Here is a 21058-nt window from a genome sequence, read left to right as displayed (position 1 = left end):
CTTAATGAAGCCCATGTCATCTTGAACTTGGTCAGGAGTCACCCTGGGGCCCCATTTATCCCGATCTCCCTCCGTTGGGCCCCCCGGAGCAGGTGTTTGCCGAGCTCAAGGTCCCTCTGCTTACATAACCCTTGTTCCATTTGGGAGGATGAAAAATCTCCCTGGGGTTTATTGTAAACAGGCTTATGTTAGCCCAAACACCGGGAGGAAAGGTCACGGATTATTCATGCGCCTCTCTCCCCCTGCCTGGGCTGTCCACCCCCACCAACCGCAGGCACATCCCCCACCCCGACATCTGAGCCGTGGTCAGGACCTGTGCCCAGCCTCTCCACCAGGCCATCCGGGCCACGGAACCCAGTGATGGGGGCCAGGGCCACCTTGGCAGCCTGATGCTTTTATGGGCCCTGTTTTGGGAACCATCTCCAGTGGGCCTGAAGAGGGGTGAGAGGGAGAGGGGGCAGGGGGCAGGGGAATTTCTTGACAAGCCTCCATGAGTAGAGGCTTGCTCATGGAAAGACCATCCTTTATGATGACAGAGACAGAGCCAGGAACTCATGGTGAGGAGCCTGCATGCTTCATGCAGGGGAGGGAGTGCCCATTTGCTCAACAGGCCGCTGTAATGCCGATAATATCACCCAGGCACATTGCATGCCGGGCACTTTGTACAGGACCTGCTCTGAGAGAGTGTTCTCAGGCCCATTTCACAGATGAGAAGCTGAAGGCAGGGCTCAGCAAGGAAGGCGAACTGGCCTGAGTTCCACTGAGCTAGGGCGGTCGGGGACCCGTTTCCAAGGGGGCGGAGTGCGTGGCTGGTGCGTTGGTGCTGGCTGTCATTGGCTGTCGCTGGCTGCCCCAGTTAGACATGCTGGGCACTGGCCTAAATGTCGTTAAGTGAAACTGGGAGGCAAGTCACTCAGTGGGTGGTTCTCCAGCTCTGGCCCCCCAGTCCCACAGCCACAGCATCATCTGGGAACTAGTTAGAACTTGGGCACCACCCAGCCTCATGCAACTCCCACGGTGAGAGGTGGGGAGGGGCCGATGCGCCCCTGAGTTTCAGGCCACCCTCTGTGCTACTGATGTTCTGGGCCAGGTTTGAGAGTAGCTGCCTCGGGCCGAGGTCTGTCAGCCCCTACCCAGCAGTCGCAGGGCAGCAGCCTGGGGCCCAGGAGGACTGGGCGGGTTTTCCCATCAAGTGGCTCCTAATTCAACTGGCGGGAGAGGCCGAATGTGTGCGCTCGTCCCCACCCCATCCTTGTCCTATGGGTCTTCAGAACCTAGTGCCATCCTCAGACACAGAGCGGTCAGGCCATGCTCCCAGGCTACATGGAGGGACAATGCAATGGGGCTCAGGATCCCCTGTGTGCACCCTGAAGGTACCCAGCAGACCCGGGGCTAATGCTTGGATGCTGGCCCCATGGGAGCTGGCTACCATGGGTGGGAAGGCCCAGACATCTTGGGGGTGGGGTGGGGTGGGGTCCAGACCACGAGGAGGGCTTGGCGGGCACAGGACAGGCAGAGGCGGAATCTCAGGAGGGCTGCAAACTCTCTACTCCCGCTGGCAGCTTTGGGCAAGTTAACCAACATCCCGGAGCCATAGTGCCCACCTATGAAAGGGGCGAGTCAGGGCCTAGGGAAGCCCTGCATGAGGGAGGGCGAGGCGAAGCCAGATGGAGGAGGCAGCCTGTTCCTGGGCACTTATCGCACCAGAGTGGGTAGGCACACGCCTTGGACTGCCCCAGGTCGGCCTGGACCCCATCAGCACCCTGCTGTGAGCTCTCCTTTGGGTTCCCCTGATGCCCTGGTCCAGGGACTCGGAGCCCCCTGGTACACCAGCCTAGATGGGCCAACCTCAGAGGAGTCGGGGGAAGAGGGGTGCTGTCCACAGACTCAACTAAAGAAGGTGCAGGGCAATTGTTTGGTTCCATGTTTTGTTTTATTTGTTTTTTGGGGAAGAAGATGGAAAATGCAAAACTGTCCATGTGGATAACAAGCCCTGCCCTTTGCCACCTACTCAGGTGGGAGCTGGGCAGCGGCTCACTCTCCCAGCCTCAGTTTCCCCATCTGTTAATGGGATTCATGAACCTTCACCTGCTAAGCCCTAGCAAGTGGCTGAGACAGCCACGAGGATCCCATCTCTACCCTACTTCAGCCACTGCCCATAGTGACTTGGGAAAAATTACTCAACTCTGCATGCCTCAGTTTCCCTGTACGTGCAGTGGGGATGATGGCAGCCCCTGCCTCAGAGAAAAAAACCATGCCAAGTTCTTAGCCTGAGGAGATAAACAAGAGTAGCAGCTGCTGCTGTTTCCATGGTGATGATGAGGATAGTCCACTGGCCTCAGTCTCATTACAGAGCGCCCAGGTCCGGAGGACTGGGCCCCAGCGGACTCAATCCCGTCACCAGGCGAGCTCCCTCCTCACCTCCCTGAAGGAGTGGAGGGTGGCAGCACTCTTCCCCGGCTTCTATCATCTCAGCACCCAGAGTCCCCCTGCCCCCCGCACCTTCCTCCTGGCCCCCACCCCCACCCCAACTCACTTCCTGGGGTGGCTGGTCCCTTTTGGAATGTGCCTGGGCTGGGGTCACCTGGGTCTTTGCTCATCCTACATAATGGCTTCCATAAACACAGGAAATGCGGTTTTATTCCCCAGGCACGACAGCACATGAGACTCTGCTAAGTGGGATGTGCTCCTTCCAGGAAAAGGCCCTGAATCCAGTCTCAGAATGACCCTGCCTGGATTCCACACACAGGCAGGCCCCAACCCAGCTCACCAGGAGGGGAACTCTCAGGCTTGTGGGGTTCTCTAAAGAATCGGGGGGCAGTGATGTCACTCTCAGAGGTAACACTTATACAAATGAGGGAGGCATCACCCAGTTGGAGCTGCCTGGTCCCGACAGGGTGAGCAGCCAGACAGCCCAGGCACTGGGCTGGGGAGGCACACAGGCCTGGGGTCAATCCTAGTGCGCCTGTGGGAGCGTGGTGACCTTGGATAAGCACTGTGCCTCAGTTTCCTCACATGTCTGGGAAGGTAATACTAGTGCCTGTCTTGGAGAGCTGACATGGGGATTAAATGAGGAGTGTATTGTGACTAGTGGTGGTGTTCTGAGTAAATGCTTTATGCACGGATGGATGGATAGAAGAATAGATGGATGGATGGGTGGGTGGGTGAGTAGATGGTGGGTAGGTGGAAAGATGGTGTATGGATGAACGAATGGATGAGTGGGTAGATAGATGGATGGATGGTGAATGGATGGGTGGATGGATGGACAGGTGGATAGATGATGGATAGATGGGTAGATGAGTAAGTAGGTGGATAGATGGTGGATGAACCAATGGATGGGTGGGTGGATGGATGGCTGAATGGGTGGGTGGATGGATGGATGGATGATGGATAGATGGTGGATGGATAGGTGGATGGATGGGTGGATGGGTGGACAGGAGAATAGATGGTGGATAGATGGGTATATGAGTGAGTAGGTGGATAGATGGTGGGTGGATGAACAAATGGATGGGTGGGTGGATGGATGGCTGAATGGGTGGGTGGATGGATGGATGAGTGGGTGGGTAGATAGATGGTGGTATAAGGGAGAAGAAGAAACTTGCTCAGTTTTTAATTTTTGTTTTACTTTTGTGCTTGAAGAAATGCAGTTTTAATTCTTGGAGGAGAGAAGGAGGTGGAGATAGTCAGAGGCACTGGCAATACCTGGCAGAGCTGCTGTCCAGAGTGACTGCTCGACCACCCACATGCACGTGTTTGAGGGAGTTAAAGCAGGAAGGGCCAGTTGCATTCTGTAGTGTTTCCACCTCATTAAAACCCAAAACAGAGACATTCGGATAAAATAAGTTGGCCTCAGAGGCAAAGCAATCCGATACCAACAACAGCAACAAAAATAAAAAAACAAGAAAGCTGATATGTGAGTGGTGGACAGAGGGAAGGACAGAGGGCAGGTGCAGATGAAGCACAAACAGGAAGGCATAAGCGGCAGGATCCAGGCCGGGGGAGGTATGAATGGTTGCTGTCCACCTCTTTCAACTTTTCTCTATGTCTGAACATTTCCATAATAGAAGTTGGGGAGCACAGTGCCCCCCACCTCGGCGGGCTCTTTCACCAAGAGCAAAAGCTAATTTTCCCACAGGCCTTTGGGTCGCAGGTGAGGGGAGCCACTGCTGGACCCTCTGCTGCAGCACCCAGAAAACTGCCAATGATGGCACCTGGGGGACAGCCTTCAGCTTGCCCGCTGCAGGGCTCCAAGCCCAGCTTTGTGCCAGGCCCCGCAGAGAGATGGCAGGTGAGTGGCAGGCAGCCTCCGGCCTCGGCAGGTCCAGTGCTTCATGGGGGCACTTCTGCACCTGCAGCTCTCACTCCCTGGAGAGCCCCATGTTCCCTCCTTCTCCTTTTCATCTACCTAGAAGTTTCTAGACTCTGGTTCTGCCCATCAGGTTACCGAGGGCCAGTTGCATTTCTGTGGAGGCTGCAAGCATGCATTGTGAAAGCCTTAAGCAGAGGCATTGAGGTTAAATAGTTAGACCTCAGAGGTCAAGTCTGTTGCATGTAAAAAAAAATTTATTTAAAAGAAACAACCATAGATTGAGACTGGAATAGAGGGATGGATAGATGGACAAATACCTGATAAATTAACATCCTAGGCCCTTGCTGTTGTGGAAAGGCGCTAGGTGGCTGAAAGCATTTTATATTTAAAACAAACCTATGTGGTATTATGATTATGATTCCCACTGAACAGATGGGGAAACTGAGGCACATTGAAAGTGATGTCCAATGTCCACCAGCAGGTCGGTGCCAGAGCTTGAATTTGAACGTAGGCAGACTGGCTGCACACTTAATGTGTCTGGTTTTGCCCAGTATCAGGCTTGTGGCTGAGCCAAGCACACAGTCTGGCCAAGGGCCTGCCCAAGGCCAGCAGAAGCAGTGCCCCGAGCGACGTCAGTCCCCTCCAGAGCTCGAGGACCCCACCTTCCCGGCCAGCGCTGAGCAAAACTCACCAGCGAAGCCAACACCATGTGCCCTTCACCGAGTTCAAGACCCAGAGGACCATGACAGGTCAGCCCTCCAAGTGGCCTGGGCTCAGGGACCGTGGCCCAGTCAGGCCTGCGGACTCCAACCACCCTGACGAATCTTAGTGGCAACTCAGACGTCAGAGAGGTTTCCCCGCAGGCAGTGAGGGGAAGGCTCAAATGTGGGAGGTGAGTCACTGTGAAAACCCATAATAATAATAACGCCAGGCATGGACTCACGTCTCTGCCAAGACAAACATATGGCAGGGTGGGGTGGGGGTGTGTATTTCAGTTTATAGATCTCTCAGGCCACTTATGAGGCTGGTGGTCTGTATCCTAAGTGGGCAGTATGGCCAATTCTATTATATCTGGGCCTGTTCCAGGCCTCAGTGGTTTGAGAGAAAAACCAACGCTACAGAATAACAGTGCCAGGCCCGACGTCCCCAGTTACAATTTTCTTCGATGACTCTGTAAATCTACCCACTTTTCAGATGGCTGTTGGCCCAAATGCTGTTCTTCAGCTGCAGCCCAGCCGTCCTTCCCTCAGCTGGTCCTGCATAAGCTCAACTCAGCAGTTCATTTCTCTTAAAGGTGCTGGTGGGGCGGTGCGTGGGGGGTCTCCGCTCAGGGAAAGCCCTCTGGCTCAAAGTTCCCCAGTCCTTTTGGTGCATTAGAATCATCTAGAGAAATCTACAAGCTATCGATCCTAAGACTACTAGTACTTCCCCAAATTTGGATTACTCCCCAAAATGGTCCAAAGTTGGGCACAGGAAGTGCCGTGACCCCCTCACAAGCATTGAAAGGGGGCAGGGAATGGAGAGAATCATGACTGGTTCTAACTCTTGGGCATCAGAGTCTCCTGGGAGGACGCCAAAGACGAGCATCCCCACCCCTGGCCAGCTGGACTCAGTAGGTCTTGGGTGGGACCCGGAAGTCCATGTCTTTCAAAAGCAGCTTCCTATGCAGATGACAGGGAGCAGCATTCGGGAAACATGGCTTGGCCAGGGTGTCCCTCCCCGGCCTTGGGAAGTGCAGTGTCCCCTGCAGGAGAGGTGGACATAGTCTGATACCAATGTCCCTGTTCCCACCCTTGCCCTCCCTCCACCTCCTCCCCTCCCCAGTTACCCAGAGAAGTGTTTCCATGTGAGGTCCCTGTCTGCAGCACCAGCATTACTTGGGAACTCGTCAGAAATGCACGTTCTTGCGCTCTGCCCCAGACCCACCAAATCGGGAACTTGGGGATGGGAAGCAGCGGTCTGTTTCCGTGAGCCCCTGGCATACCCTGAGGCGGGCTCCAACCGAGGACACCTAACTGAGAAGACGGAGATGAAGACCAAGACCTGGGATTTTCTGAAGACCTCCCCCTCCCCCACTCACTAGCTGTATGATCCTGGATACGATGCTTACTGTCTCTGACCCCATTTCTGTAAGAGACCATTGATTCTTCATCTGTGTACAGCCCTTTAGAACTGGGGCACCTTCACCAATTCGACTGCTTGTTTAAGAAGCTCAAATCCAAGGACTCAGGCAGGGCAAGTTTTGCTATCACTCCCTGAGTTCAGATGAGGAAACTGAGGCTCAAGGAGCAGTAATGGGACCTTGTCAGGGGTGATCTTGTCCCACCAGGTCTGGGATACCCTCTCCCACCAGGTGGGGTCAACCCAGGTCCATTGCTGGTTTTTCCAGGACCCGGCCAACTGCACGTCACCCCTCCCCAGGCTGAGAACTGTGAGTAGAGGTGTTGGAGGTCATCTAAGTCCAGCAGCTAAAGGACAGCTCACCTGGAACCCCCCGAGCTGCATTGGGGGCACAGTGGGGCAGTGGGGGTGTTGCCTTCAATAGTTTATACTCTGAAGTGACAACAATGGCTTAAACACAGGTGAGGGAGTTAAGGGGGTGAGAGAGGCCTTTGGATGGGGCCCTGGGTTCTTCTGGAGAGCACATGTGTGCTTTGGTGCACATCACAGGCTTCATGTTCCCTGGGGGAGACCCTGGCCAAGAGTCACAGAATTCAATTGGATGCTAAAACCCTAGAAATTGGACCCCAAAAAAATCCATGATGAACAAAATATAAAATTTGAAGTAAGGACAGAATCTAATACTGAGCTTGCACAACCCTACCTCACTGGCCACATCCTAAGCTTGGCCCTTGTTCCAATAAAACTTTATTTACAATAACATGCCAACAGCAGGTGGTAGTTTCTCAGTTTGTTTTTTAATATTATACTAAAATATTAACTTAACTTGATTACCAAGAGTTTTGAAGCTCCCTTAAAATTTGCACCCAGTCTTGCCACTGCCCTATCGGCCAACGTCCTAAGGTGCCGAGCACCCCAGTAGCGCCCAGTCCTGCTGCCCCAGGCAGCTCCCCATCCTCCCCTCACTTGGGGAGACTGTATATTTGCAGTGAACATTCCCGAGCACATTGCTGCTGACGGGGCAGAGTCCTTGCCAGGGGTATGCACATCAAAGTCTTTTCAACTTTAATGGTGTATGACATTTTTGAGACAAAATATGGTTCGGTTAATCATATTTTAATAGCTCTACCTTTATAAGCGGCCTGACTTGGAGTGTATACAGTAATATTTTAATTTCTTAGCTCTGATGAGCATCATTCTAACCAGGTATTCAGTTTCTCCATTTATAAATTTCGCTCCCAGATGTTGGATGCCAGGGAACTCTACAGAACAACTACACAAATACGATATTTAATATTGGATGTCAGTTTGGGTGTTCCACTCAATTTCCTGGAAAGAGCTCGAAACTCCTCTTATTTGGGGTGGAATGTCCAATCAGTTTCATACTCCGAGGCCCTGCCCGGATGGCCATGTAATACCGCATAACTAAGTTCTCTAATTTCTGAAATGCAAATTTGGAGCAGATGTAGGAAAAGTGTGTCATTTATTTCCAAATGCAACAGTTGTCAAGCCGAGCAACCAGGAGGGATAGTTAGCGAGGGGCCAACCCCCCCAAAACAGCAGACTTGCTGGACAATGTACCCTGTCCCAGGCAGGAAGGCACACGAGGGCAGCAGGCTTAGCACCTCCTGTCACCTACTGATGGGGGAGGCTAACCCGGACATGCAGGCCTGGGGCAGGTTTTGCATTTGACTTTGAATTAAAAAATAATAATAAGCACCCTCGTCGGCTTGGCTCAGTGGATAGAGCATCAGCCTAAGGACTGAAGGGTCCCAGGTTCGATTCTGGTCAAGGGCACGTACTGGTTGCGACTTGACCCCAGGCCCTGGTTGGGGAGCATGCGGGAGGCAACCAATCATTGTGTCTCTCTCACATCGATGTTTCTCTCTATCTCTCCCCCTCCTTTCCACTCTTTCTAAAAATATCAATGGAAAAATATCCTTGGATAAGGATTAACAATAACAACAAAAAGTAATAAGAATAGTAATACGGGATGCCCCAGCGGGACGGTAGACAGCCACAATCCCACCCCTCATTTTAAACAGGAGTCCTGTGATGCCAGAGTGTCCCCAGTTGCCCAGTCACCCATTCCGGCTAAAACCCAGGCACATTGACTTCCTCAGTCCAGCTGGCTCTCAGTTTTGGGGACCGCCTGTTGTCCTGTGAGACTCAAAGGAGTTTCTATTCTTGGAAATGACTCCTTAGTGAACATGATGTAGGCAGTCGGCTGAGAAAGACGCCCTGGGGTGCAGAAGCCACGTGCCAAAACAATGCCACAGACAGCCTGGGCCTCTGGAGACCAGGGCCAGTCCGGGTGGCATGGCCAAGAGAGGGATGTCTCTGGGTCAGGGGGCATCTTTCCGGGGATGTCGTCCCTCATCAACTCATCCGTTTCTCGGTTTCCCCATCCACGGAAGGAATGCATGACACCCGGGAGGAGTCCTTCCAATGATGCAGACAGGGTGGAGGGAATTATGAACTAAGACTCTTCTAGGGAAATCGGGGTAACTTCCTGACATCCGGTACTTCGTGCTGCTCTTGGTCCAGGCAGAACCGAGACAAGGTGACAAGAGGTCCCCCCACCTCCCCCGCCAGGAACATAGTAAGGACCCCAGTGACTTGGAAGGCTGGAGGTTCCGGGTCTAGCCCCGTCTCTTCTGTCACCTTGGGCAACTCATGCTCCTCTCTGAGCCTCAGTTTCCCCTTCTGTCAAAGAAGGAGGTTGGACGCTGCAGCCGAGACGGCCCTTCCAGCTCTAAGGAGAGTTCTGTCTCGCCTCCCCCGGGTGAGGGTGGAGGGTGCAGACAAAGGCCCCTCATCGTTTTCTTCCAGGAGAGAAAGGACCGTGAGTGCTTTGCGTGTTTGGCCCCAAGTAGTGCTTAAGGAGTCGCAGCTGCGATGCCATATGGGGGAAGTGTGTGGGTGGTTCTGGCCTTTCCTGCGCTTTCATTCTTGGACGGGCCAAGTTCAGGAGCATCCTCACTCTCCCTCTGCCAGAGTATCGAGTCACCTCCCTCCCCGCCCGCGCCCCCCCCCTCGCCCTTTTTCCCCTTCTCTCCAGACCCCAAACAGCCTAACCTCTGCTGCCGCAGCCTCGCGGTGGGAAGCCGACCACTCACGTCTCCCGGTTGTCTGGGGGGTCTGCTGCTAATTGGATTGTAAAAGATGATCCTGCCGCACAGCTGTCTGCAAAGCTGGGCCTGGTGACGGGGATAAATGAAATGCAGACAGTGGGGCGGGGTTACCTGCTAAAATGCTGTGCGAGGCCCAGACCCCAAAAGTTGGAGAGGAGAGGAGGAGAGGCAATAAGAGACCTCACCTGGAGCCCCCAGTCGGCTGCTGAGACCATGTCCCCGCCCCCCGCTGCAGACCTCCTCATACCCACCCCCAGCTCCCGGGACTCTATGAATCAAAGCTGCCAGAGCCTTTTTTCCCCCTACGGTCAGGACACTGCTCCCTGGGACCTCTTAGCAGCTGAGCCAAGGGTGCCCTGCACCTTAGATCCCATGAGGCCCATGTCTGGCTCCCACTGCTGGCCGTTGGTTGTTCAGTTACTCATCTGAGAATCACTCACGTATTGAGAATCTCCGACCTTCTGGCTCTAAGCTGAGCCATAGGAATAAACTGATAATGTGGACAAGATGGCAGCCCTCCTATCTGTTTGCCATTCTCCATGGTGAGAGAACCGCGTGTTCAGTTAGGGGCTTAATCAGAATTACAGTTTACCTTTCCCAGCCTCTCTTGCAGCTAGCTGTGGCCATGTGATTACATTCTGGCCAATCAGATTAAGCCGAGTGTGGCAGACCCTTCCTTTAAACAGCAGCACAGCTAACCTAAGCCCCTGACCCTTTCCTCTCAGAGGTCTTCTTTCCTGCTGCCTGGAATGCAGATGTGATGGCTGGAGCTGAAGTAGCCATCTTGAGCAAAGTGACTTTGGGCAAAGAGGTCCCATTGGTACATTAATAAGACAGATGACCCCAGCCAGCATAGCTCTGTGGTTGCGTGTCAACCTATGAACCAGGAGGTCGCAGTTTGATTCCAGGTCAGGGCACCTATCTGGGTTACGGGCTCAGTCTCCAGTTGGGGATGTGTGGGAGCAGCCGACCAATGATTCTCATTATTGCTGTGTCAGGGCGGGTGGCAGGGCATTCCAGGGAGAAGGGAGGCCAGAAGGGTGTGTTTGGCAAAGCACTGGGACCTTCAGGGAGGTGGGACCCTCTGCTCTGAATCTGTGAAGTGCAAGGATGTTGTCCTGATTCGAAGGAAGAGGCTCATTACTTATAAAAGAATACAAGGTCATTTTGCTGCCAGGGGTGACATGTGACCTACTGAGTTTAAAAACTAGTAAAAACCTGATAATAGGCTCCTGCAGAAATTCACAATTGTGGATCTCAGCCTCCAGGAGTGCCTTCTGGGCTCAGAGCTTGATGGTTTGCGTCCTTCGGTTCAGACAGTCCCCTTCTTTCCGGAATGCCAGCCAGTCCCCAGAGCACCGAGGAAGGGAGGGGCCACCTCGCCGCCAGGCTCAGTGAAACCCAGGGTTGTCCTTGCGCAGACACCAATATGCATCTGAGCGGAGGGTCCATCCTGAAGGACCGCAGACCAGCTATGGAGCAAAAGCACGTTCTGGATCCTGGGGTCACCCGTGTCCAGTTCTGTCCCAGGACATTCCAAGGATTCTGGGAAGAGAGTGCCTAGAACAGCCTGGACTGTGGGCACAGGAAAGCAACTCCAGAGAAGCGAGGCAGAGGTCAGGCAGGAAGTCCCACTGACTCTGAGCAGAGAGCCTCTCTGAGAAGGGGCCTGTGTTGTGAGACAGCCGGTGGGGTCTGTTTGTGTGAGCAGGTTGACTCTCCTTCTAAGTCACGGTCAATAGGAAAAACCGGGCTGGCTATTGCCTCCCCTGGGGCTGAGGCAGGACAGGTCTCTTTTTCCCAGATGAGAAACTGTCCCACAGCTCCTAGTATCAGAGTGGCTGTCTGACTCTAAAACCCATGCTGTTGCCCGCTGTGCCCAATTCTGCATACTCTGTGCATTTGAAAATGATGAAAATGGCCAGTGGGTCTTGAGCCCTCACTGTGTGATGAATCACTAACCCCCAGGACCCATGAGGACGTGCAGCTGTGGCCTCTCCAACCCTTGTGGAATTCAGAGGAATTCATCAAATGCCGGGAGCCGGTCCTTCCTTGCTGTTTCAAGGGACCTGGCATATATGGCATACTGTTCTTAATATGTTTGCTCACCTTCTTGGCACTATGTGTTTTAACCAAGGTCACCTCTCTGAGAAAGGTTGTTTCCCCAGGTAGGGATTTTCCCCTGAAGTTTATTGATAGTATTGAATCAACTGGTATAAATACAGATGTAACAAGACAACAGACACAGAACTTAGAACACAGAACTTAGAAGACAGAACCGAGAGACAGAAGAACTTTGCTGGAGAGAACATGGCAAAAGATCCTGGACAGCACCTGGCTACAGAACCTGGCAAAAGAACCTAGAGACAGAACCTGGCTACAGAACCTGGATAGAACATGGCAAGAAAACCTGACTAGAACCTGGTGACTGAACCTGCCTGGAGAACCTGGCAGGAGAACTTACAGAACCTGGACTGAACGCTGTCTCCATGTCATTCCTTCTTCGCCAACTCCGTCCACACCTTTGGGGACCCCTGGACCTGCTGGGGTTGGACCCCAGCAATCAAACATGGTGCCAGCTCAGCTCCTACTAGGAAGTGGCACGAGTGAGCATCCAGCAGTGGGATTGGCTGTGCTCAGCATCTGGGCACCAACCCATCCGGTAGCATCATTGGCAGTTGACATGCTTTTTGTCGCTCAGACAGAATAGGAGCTACCCTGCATGTAGAGCCTCACTAGTCTTGCCTGAGTTCCCATTATGTGTCCTGGTTATTGCCAAATAACAAGGTTCAGTATGTGGAGACCATTATAGAGTCACTCATCAGAAGATGCTTAAAGAAGCCCCTGGGAGTCCACATGGTCACCCCCTCCTGCTGCCCTGAGGTCATGGAGTGCAGCAGGTGGCAACTGGGTGTCCTCGAGGTTCCTCACCCTGGGATGCCAAGATGACTCAAGATGACCGCTGCTCTCGAAGCCTTTCCTACCCGGAGGGCAGCCAGCCACGTCCAGAGTCACACTCCACACAGCATGCACGCTGTCTGCAGGACCTCCACGGACCACCACCGGAGACTCCTCAGCACAGACAAGTTCAACACTGGCAAAAAGCAAGAATGTGTGGCTGAGCTCGGGCCACCTCAGATGCATTTTCCTCCAGTGGATTATTAAATTACATGCATATTTAAGCGAAAACCATGATCTCCTCACTGGTTTCAAAGGACATATTTCAGAGAGGTATTCCCATTCTGTTGTCACTTAAAACTAAAAATCAAGACATCATTTTTGATGTCCGGGTCGTTCCTTCGGCAGAAATACACACTGTGGTGTGTTACAATCATTTCTCCACCCGTTGTGCTTTAGATGTCCCGGTAGGTATGTTTATTTGGTTTGTGACTGCGCTTTTTGCTTAAAAATCAGGATCACATGTCTAATCTCAAAGGGTAGGCTAATCCCAGCCGGGATGTGAGCTTGGCAAGTGTTCCAATTGGTTTCACGTCACCAGATGGCTTCCAGGGTGGGAGGGAGGGCGACTGGCAATGTTATACTCTGCAAAAGATCGCTTTCTGTTACTTCCCCCATATTGTTAGGAACAAACTATTTTCTCATTTGCAAAACACACACACACAGCCCTGCCCTTTTATGGGAAAACGAGTTGGGCTCTGTGCATGTTACTCCACATGAAAGCCGTTCTGCCTTCATTGTGGCTGCCTGATTACAAAGACAAGATCTTTAATTAAAATTGGTTGGGTTGTGTGTATGTCTTTCAAAGAAAAACCATTGAAATAGCATTTGTGACTCATTACCTTCTTAACAGGGATGTTATCCTATTTGTCTCTCTATTTTGCCCATTTTGATCGAGACGCCGCCCTTGAATGACGGGAATGTGCCAGCTAGGAGCCTCGTCCGCGCCCTCTGGTCCTGTGACTATGACCTGGGAGTAGGTTTTCGTCTGGCAATATCTCGAGGGCATGTGAGCCTCCAGGCCGTCAGTGAGTTCAGGAGGGCAGGGCGGAGGCTCTTGCACACCAGCTGGCACCTTTGGGGTGGGCCCGGGGCTGAAGCAGCGGGGAATGCCCCCGCACAGCGTGGCTGGAAGGGGAGGGCAGCAGGGGCTGATTGTCTCATTATCCCCACATGCCCAGGGTGGATTGGGGATCACATGGCTTTCGGGAACTGTTTCCAGCCGAGGAACAAGATTGCCTAGATCCGAAAGGCTGTCTAACATGTTAGCAAAATTAGTGCTTAGCAATATTTTTGAGAATTCTGTGGTTTGGGCGTTTTGTGTTTTTTCCCCTGCCAAAACAAGCTCACTAACTTCTTTGCTTCTCTGTTTGCTGCAAAGAAAAGCAAAGGGACTCCAAATCATTTGCACATTTCCTGTTGACAGCACCCTGCGCTAGCACGATCCTAGAGGCGCATGGACGGGAGGCCAGGCTCCAACTGGGCTTTTAATCACAGGGTGACCCTGGCTGCCCACTCACCGGCGTTTCCCACCTGGTCCCGGCGGCAGCGGCTCCTCCACCCCTCTTCCCTCATTTGCATTTAGCAACTGTACAGGGTGAACCTGAATCTGACTTTTCTAAGTGTGCAGGGCATCTTCTATGCCTTCCCCCTCTCCACCTGGGGGAGACTAGCTATGTTCCAATTTCTCGAGCAAGTAATGATGACAACAGCTAATATTCAATGAGCACATACTATGTCCCAGGTCCTTGTTGAAAAGCTGTGTGTTCACTGATGCATCAAATCCTCACAATAACCTGGATCCAGGTTGCTGGAATTGAATTCTAGCTCTAATGAGCTGTGTGACTTAGGCAAGTTATTTAATCTCCCTGCACCTCAGAAAGACTCGTCTGCTGGGAAAATAATGTGATTGACCTCATAATGTTGTCAAGTAAGTGGGAGCAAATAAGAGGAGGACTGAATGCATTCTAGACACCCCCTCAGCATGTTAGTAATTACTACCCCACGTGTCCTCACGCACAGTAGTTGCCCAGGGGCGCACAGTAACTTAGCAGCAGAGCTGGGAGCCCAGGCTTTTGATGGCTATAGTGCTGTATGCAGACACGGCAGCTACAAAGTGCCATCACTGTTTTCAGGGTAACAAACATTGTTCACTGGCTGCTGGGGGGAGCTGCATGCAAGGGTAGCAAACACTGGGCCTCCTGAAGGGCAAGACCCATGTCTGTGCAAGAAGGCAACTATTAACTGAGGAGTGTTTATGGCCACCCCCTGCCCCACCTCAAGCACCTGTGCCTCATCCTCCCCAACTTGGGGTCGGGGGTCCAGGCGGGTATCAGAGTCATGGATAACTGCCCAGCCCTCCACTCTCCTGTGGGGCGACTCCACCAGGTTTCTTAGAGCATCTCAGGGGGATCATGCTTATCATGAATGACATCCTTTATTTTCTCCCCCTCCTTCCATCTTGCTGCCCTCATTCCCTCATTCCTACTTGCTGGGATTCTCTCCCCCCAAGTAAACCCATCCACGCCCAGGTCCTCTCAGGGTCTGTTTCTTGGGGGCCCAAACTTAGATACCCGGAGACAAGGAGTCAGGATCCCAGCTCACAGACTCAAGGCAGCGGCTCATTTCACCCCGCACACCCACGAAGGACTGAGCCCTCGCCTGTCCTCACGGTGGACGAGCGCTTCAGCTTACAGAAGCACAGGCTGCCCTCTGGGCGCATTCACCGGGAAATCACACTGATTTCCCCCCTTCGCTGGAGCGCTGGCCCTTCTCAGAGGCCTCTGTCCGCATCAGCTGCGGCCCCATCACAGCGGGAAGTCTGCCTTCTGCCCAGCACTCCTTTTACTTACATGCTGGGTCATGTAATGGAGCGAGGTGACTCAAACAGCAGGGCGCCTCACAGCTCCAGCAATAAAATGTGGGCATTGACGAGTGTGTGTCCTCTAATGACAACAAACACGCTGGGCCAGACAGCTCAGGTCAGCTCGGGCTGGCGCTGTCACCTGGCTGCTGGCGCTGTCACCTGGCCGTGACGGCGGCAGCATCTCCAGGCTTCTCCTCATCCTGACCTCCCTCCTTAGCCCCGCTGCGCTGCCAGCCCCAGCGAGGTGGCATTTTGTCCTGTGCTGGGACCCATTCTGCACGGTATAAAGGGGAGCAGCACTTCTATCCCAGGAGAACAGTGTCATCACCAAGCGCTCCTGAAATCAGTAATGCCCTGGGAGCCCGCAGCACCCCTCTTTCGCCCTCCCCCCCCCCACTCAATTGCACAGCAGCCGAGTTCCCTGAAAGCAATTCGATCTCAGCTCTTCCCCGGCGGTGCCCCGCACACACCAGCCCTGCAGGAGCCGCAGGCAAGACTTCTCTCGGCCTCCGCCCTCTCCGGGATGCCTTTTGCCGGGTGATGTTGTTTCTGAATTAGCCATTTGTTCAGGTGGTTCCATACTCCCAGGGCCCGGAACGACAGAGCGGGAAGTTTTGTCCCCTCCCATCTTTTCTCCAAACCACTGAGCTCCCTGAACACGACCAGGGCGGCCCATCGGCCTTCTGAGACCACTGACACCACAAGCCCATCAACCATACTTCTCGCTCTTTCTTCCAGGGAAGAGCGCTGCCAACAGAGGGATGTGTGTAGCTTCTATATCATCTCTGTTGGAGTAAATAGCCAACACTTCTCTCCCAGACAAACAAGCTCGCCGCCCTCAGAAGAGCGCCCTGTTGGAAATCCAATAAAGGGTTTGTCCCAGCGAGGGCGGGTCCAGGTACAGCACGCAGCCTGTGGCCGCCGTGCCTGGAGCTGGCTAACGAGCAGCCGTGCGGTCCCCACCCTCCAGATCGGCAGCCGTGAAAGGCCCCCTTTGTGACAGGGGAGGGATCAGACACGAGTCACAATGCTCTCTTGTCAGAGGGGCCTCCTGGAGCTGCCGTGGGGCGGGCAGCAATGCAGAAGGAAGGGAGCAATTTTGTGGTGGTTTCCGTGGCCCAGTGGACCTGGTGGAGGCTCTCACGTTTCCAGGCCTGAGCTGGAGCCGGGGCCAGGAGTGCGCGTCACAGCAACATCGCCCTCCCTGGACACGCTGCCCCAAGGTGGGGGGACCAGAGGGGCCTGGCTGGGGCCAGCCAGAAGAAGCCAGGCTCTCCGTGAGGACGAAACTCACATGTGCAGTCACAGGCGACTCCCGTCTGCCTGTCCTTCTCATACTAAGTGCTTCACACATTCGGGAAGTATTATTAAGTATGGGGCTGCTGGATGGTCTGTGGTTGGGGCTAATTTCTTGCAGTTTGTGGAGCGTCTAGTTACCAGACCCCTCAAGGACCTGTCAGAATTGCTTTGACGGCAAATGCCACTTGCGAACATTTCAGCCGGCTCCCCGGCTGTACGGTTCTGCGTGGAAAGCGTGCCACGGGCGTTTCTCTAGAATTCCTCCCGAGGTCTCCGTTCCCTCCTCGATGGCATCGGAATGGCACCATCACCGGAAAGCCAACAGCGTGATTATTTTTGTTCACTCCAGTGGGATGAAAGTTTGGGATTTTAGGTTGTCTTAGTGTTTCCCAAAGACAAATCTATAATTGATTAAAGGGAAAAGAGGCCTGGCATTTAAAAAATTCTTTTCATGTGTCTCCGAAGCGTTTGACAGACACAAATTCTCAAAACATTCCAGGGGAGAGAGAGGAGGGATTGTGTCCATTTGGAGAAGGAGACGCATTCTTGAGAGTGGGGTGAAATTTGAATTTGTCAAAAAAGGAACTTTGGGTTGGGGCTAAGACTCCCAGGTGTGTGTCCCGCCCCCTGCTGTCACCTCTGAGTCTGACATAGGGACAGAGAGTGACATCCTATAGTGTGGTATGTCCTGCAGGCTCAAGAAAATGCATTCTGGAGCCAGACCATCTGGGTTAGAATCCTGGCTCCTCCACGTGCTAGCCACCTGACCCTGAGCGAGGTGCTTCACCTTTTGACACCTCAGTTTCCTCATCTGTAAAATGGATACAATGATCGTATGTAGCTGTGTGATTAAAGGAGCTAATGCTTATACAGAGGCTAAGGCTCCTGTGCAGAGTAAGTGCTCAGTGAGCACAGCTGTGGTAATCCTTTCTCCCTGCGTGTGTGTGAGGGCCCACCGTCAGCCCTCAGGCAGGTCCAGTTCTAATGAGAAGTCAGTCCATGTGTCAATTTTCCTGGTGGCAGAAAGGCCAACAAATTGTCAGGGCTCTAATTTTTTTTGTCAAACTGACGAGCGCAGACATGGAGAATGATTGGTTAAAACCATGAGGTGTCAGCCAATCTCTTAAGATAATTCTCGGGGGATGGGCTGAGCAGACAGGAAGATACCAGCAGAGCAGCTCACAGCCCTGCGGGTCCCCAGATCCCTGCAGGGAAGAAGGCCACAGCCAGGTTCAGTGTGATCGGCCCTGCAATGATCAGGTCCGTGTGGGCTTGGCCAGGCCGCAGTGTTGCTTTGAGGGTAACTGCTAGTTGTGCTTAGCATCCAGCCAGTTGGCTTTAGATAAAGGGAATGACTCTCCATAGTACAGGTGAGCCTCATCCAAGCAGGCAAAGGCCTTAAGAGCAGAACAGGTTCCCGGAAAAGAACTTCTGCCTCAAGACGGTAATATCAGCTCCTGACTGTTTCCTGCTCTACAGATTTCAGACTTGCCAGCCCCACTATGACATGTGCCAATTTCTTAAGTTAAATCTCGAACCCTCTATATCTATATCTATATCTATATCTCTATATCTATCTAGTCTTTATCTGTATCTGTATCTATATCTATATAGCTATCTATCTATCTATCTATCTATATATCTCTATCTCTATCTCTATCTCTATATCGATATCTATATCTATATCTATATCTATATATGTCTTTATCTGTATCTGTATCTATATCCAGTCTCTCTCTCATCTGGATGCATGCCAAGCCCATACCCTCCTGACCCATCATCCATCCTCTCCTTCCCCTTCACATTCTAGTTCTGTTTTCCAGGCATATGAAACAGAACAGTTTTCAACTACAACCTCTATCATCTCAACACAGGTGAGGAGGGTCTTTGAACAGCTATTGTTGGTTAAATGGTGCCCCCCTCCCACCCCTAAAATCTGGGAATAGCACCTTACTTGGAAAAAGAGTCTTTTCAGGGTCTTAGCAATCTTGAAATGAGGTCATCCTGAGTGAGGGTGGACCGTAAATCCCATGACCGTGTCCTTCTAAGAGGCAGGTGAAGGACTCGGAGAAAAAGGAGAGGCCGTGTGAGGACAGAGGCAGACGGGAGTGATGTAGCCACAAGCCAGGGGACACCTGGAGCCACCGGGAGCTGCAAGAAGCAGAAGCATCCTGCTGAGGCCTTGATTTTGGACCCTGGCTTCTGAGAATAAATCGCTGTTGTTTTAAGTCACCGTCATTGGTTTTGGCAGCCATAGGACTCTGCCACCCTGAGGCCTTTGACTCCTCTCTGCTGGGAAGCGTGGCTCCATGGAAGAAGCATGGGACGAGCAGCCCAGGGTAGCTGCTACCACGCAAAGTCCTCAGATGCCCCTACTTCTCTGAATGCACCCACCTTTACCCACCCATCGGGGTCACTCTGTTGATGCTGGCCCACATCCCAGGCGGCCTCCTCGATCCTCTCAGGCATCCCTTCTCAGAGCCGGGGTCCTGAGGGTGGACAGTGAGTCCCTCTACCTGGGGCTTAGGTGAACCCCCATGCCTGCCTCAGGGGTCCTGCCTCTTGGTATTGAGGGCGGGTGGTTAGAATGGAGGGACGCTCTGGTCACCTCACAGCCTCCGGACCACCGGATGCCATGGACCCAGACGGCCTATTCTGGAAGTCAGGAGCTTCTTTCTGCATTCCTGTCATAGCATCTTAATCCCTCCGATGGTGATCTGCTGCCTCTCAAGGAAAGGCAGCCGGACGCGACACGCAGAAGAGGCCGGACACTAATACGTGCTCAGTTGCAAGCCACGCAGAGCTGCCCGAGCGCAGTGGCTTAGACGAGAGCGTGAATGTCTCCTGCTCACACACTCGGCAAAGAAGCCAGCGAGATGGTTCCAGGAGGGAGTGCAAGTACCTCAGGACTCTCAGGCTAGGGCCCTTTGCCCCTCTGCCCTGCTCCCCTTTGCACCCCAATCTTCATGTCACAAGACGGCTGACGAAGCTGGGAACAGCAGTGACAGCCTGCCCTGTGCCAGACAACTCCCTGGCCCTGGCCCATTTAATCCTCATAACCCTCCAGAGTTGGCCCCGTCTCAGAGCTGAAAGCAGACACGGTGGGTGGCAGAACTTGCCCGCAGTCACACAAATACTACGTGGTGGAGAGGGGTTTGAACCCAGGCTGTCTCCAGAACCAGGGCTCACCACAACTCCCACAGCCCTGTGAGCCCTCCTGCGTGCCCTGGCGGGCCGTCTCGCAAGCTGCGCTGCCCTCATCACAGGGAAGTGTCTCTTCCACTTGCGCCTTCTTTCTTGCTTGGGATGGGGAGGAAGGACGCGATGTAGGATGCTCGTCTTGCTCCCCCCGAGATGTGTGTGACCTCGGGCGAGCTGAGCCTCAGTTTCCTCTCAAATGAAATGAGGATGAACCAGGCGCCTTCTGACGTGGAAGCACTTGGCCCAGTGCTCGCTCCACAGTGACAGCTCGGCAAAGGGCAGCGGCTGCTTCTGGGCTGTCCAGGCTGGACGTCCGAGGTCCTGGCAGGATAAAGAGTCCATGTCACAGGAATGAGGTGGAGTCCCAAGATGAGCAGTCGGCTGCCATCGAAAGATGATGAAAACCACATTGCAGTGCCTGTCTTTCCAGGGACCCCGGCCCCGGGACCACCTGGTGCTGGCTGTGGGCAAAGGAAAGGTAGAAGTTGTTTTCATCGCTACCTGATTACAACGCCTAATTTTTTAAAAATGTTGTCGAAGCCCAACCAAAACACAGCTCTGATGGAATATATGTGTATCTAACCCTCCCCTTTTACAGACATATATATATTCATTTTAGGAGCTAATGTCTTCATGTAAAAATAAATCTGATACCTTACTCTGCGTGGAATGATTGCAAATCAAATTTACCATGATATGGAACTAATTTTTACAACATGTCTCTTCACCCGGGTCCATCAGATTCAGAGAGAGGAAAAACACTACTCCATTCCAGGCGCGTTTCCAGGTGGAGTACCCTCTGTCTCAAGCAGCCAGCCTTTCTCCATTCAGTTTTGCTGAGAACAGAGGTTGAGCGATCTTTGGACACTAAGATCTGTTTGTGCCCTGGCCGACTGGCTCGGTTGCAGTGTCGTCCCACACACAATAGGTTGCAGGTTCGATCCTAGTCAGGGCGCATACCTAGACTGTAGGTTCGATTCCCATTCTGTGGGTTCGTATGAGAGGCAACCAGTCCATGTTTCTCTCTCTCTCCCCTCGGTGTCCTCTCTGTAAAATAAAACAAATTAAAATAAAAATATATTTTATTCTAGTGAGTCTCAACCTTCCAGAATCTCTGTGCTTGGCTTCTGCTTCTCCTCCTAGGACCTGTGAGAAGTATTGCGGAGCGGA

Source organism: Myotis davidii, unplaced genomic scaffold (assembly GCF_000327345.1).
Source record: "Myotis davidii unplaced genomic scaffold, ASM32734v1 scaffold77, whole genome shotgun sequence".
Classification (NCBI taxonomy): Eukaryota; Metazoa; Chordata; class Mammalia; order Chiroptera; family Vespertilionidae; genus Myotis; species Myotis davidii.
Note: the sequence above shows the minus strand (reverse complement) of the source record.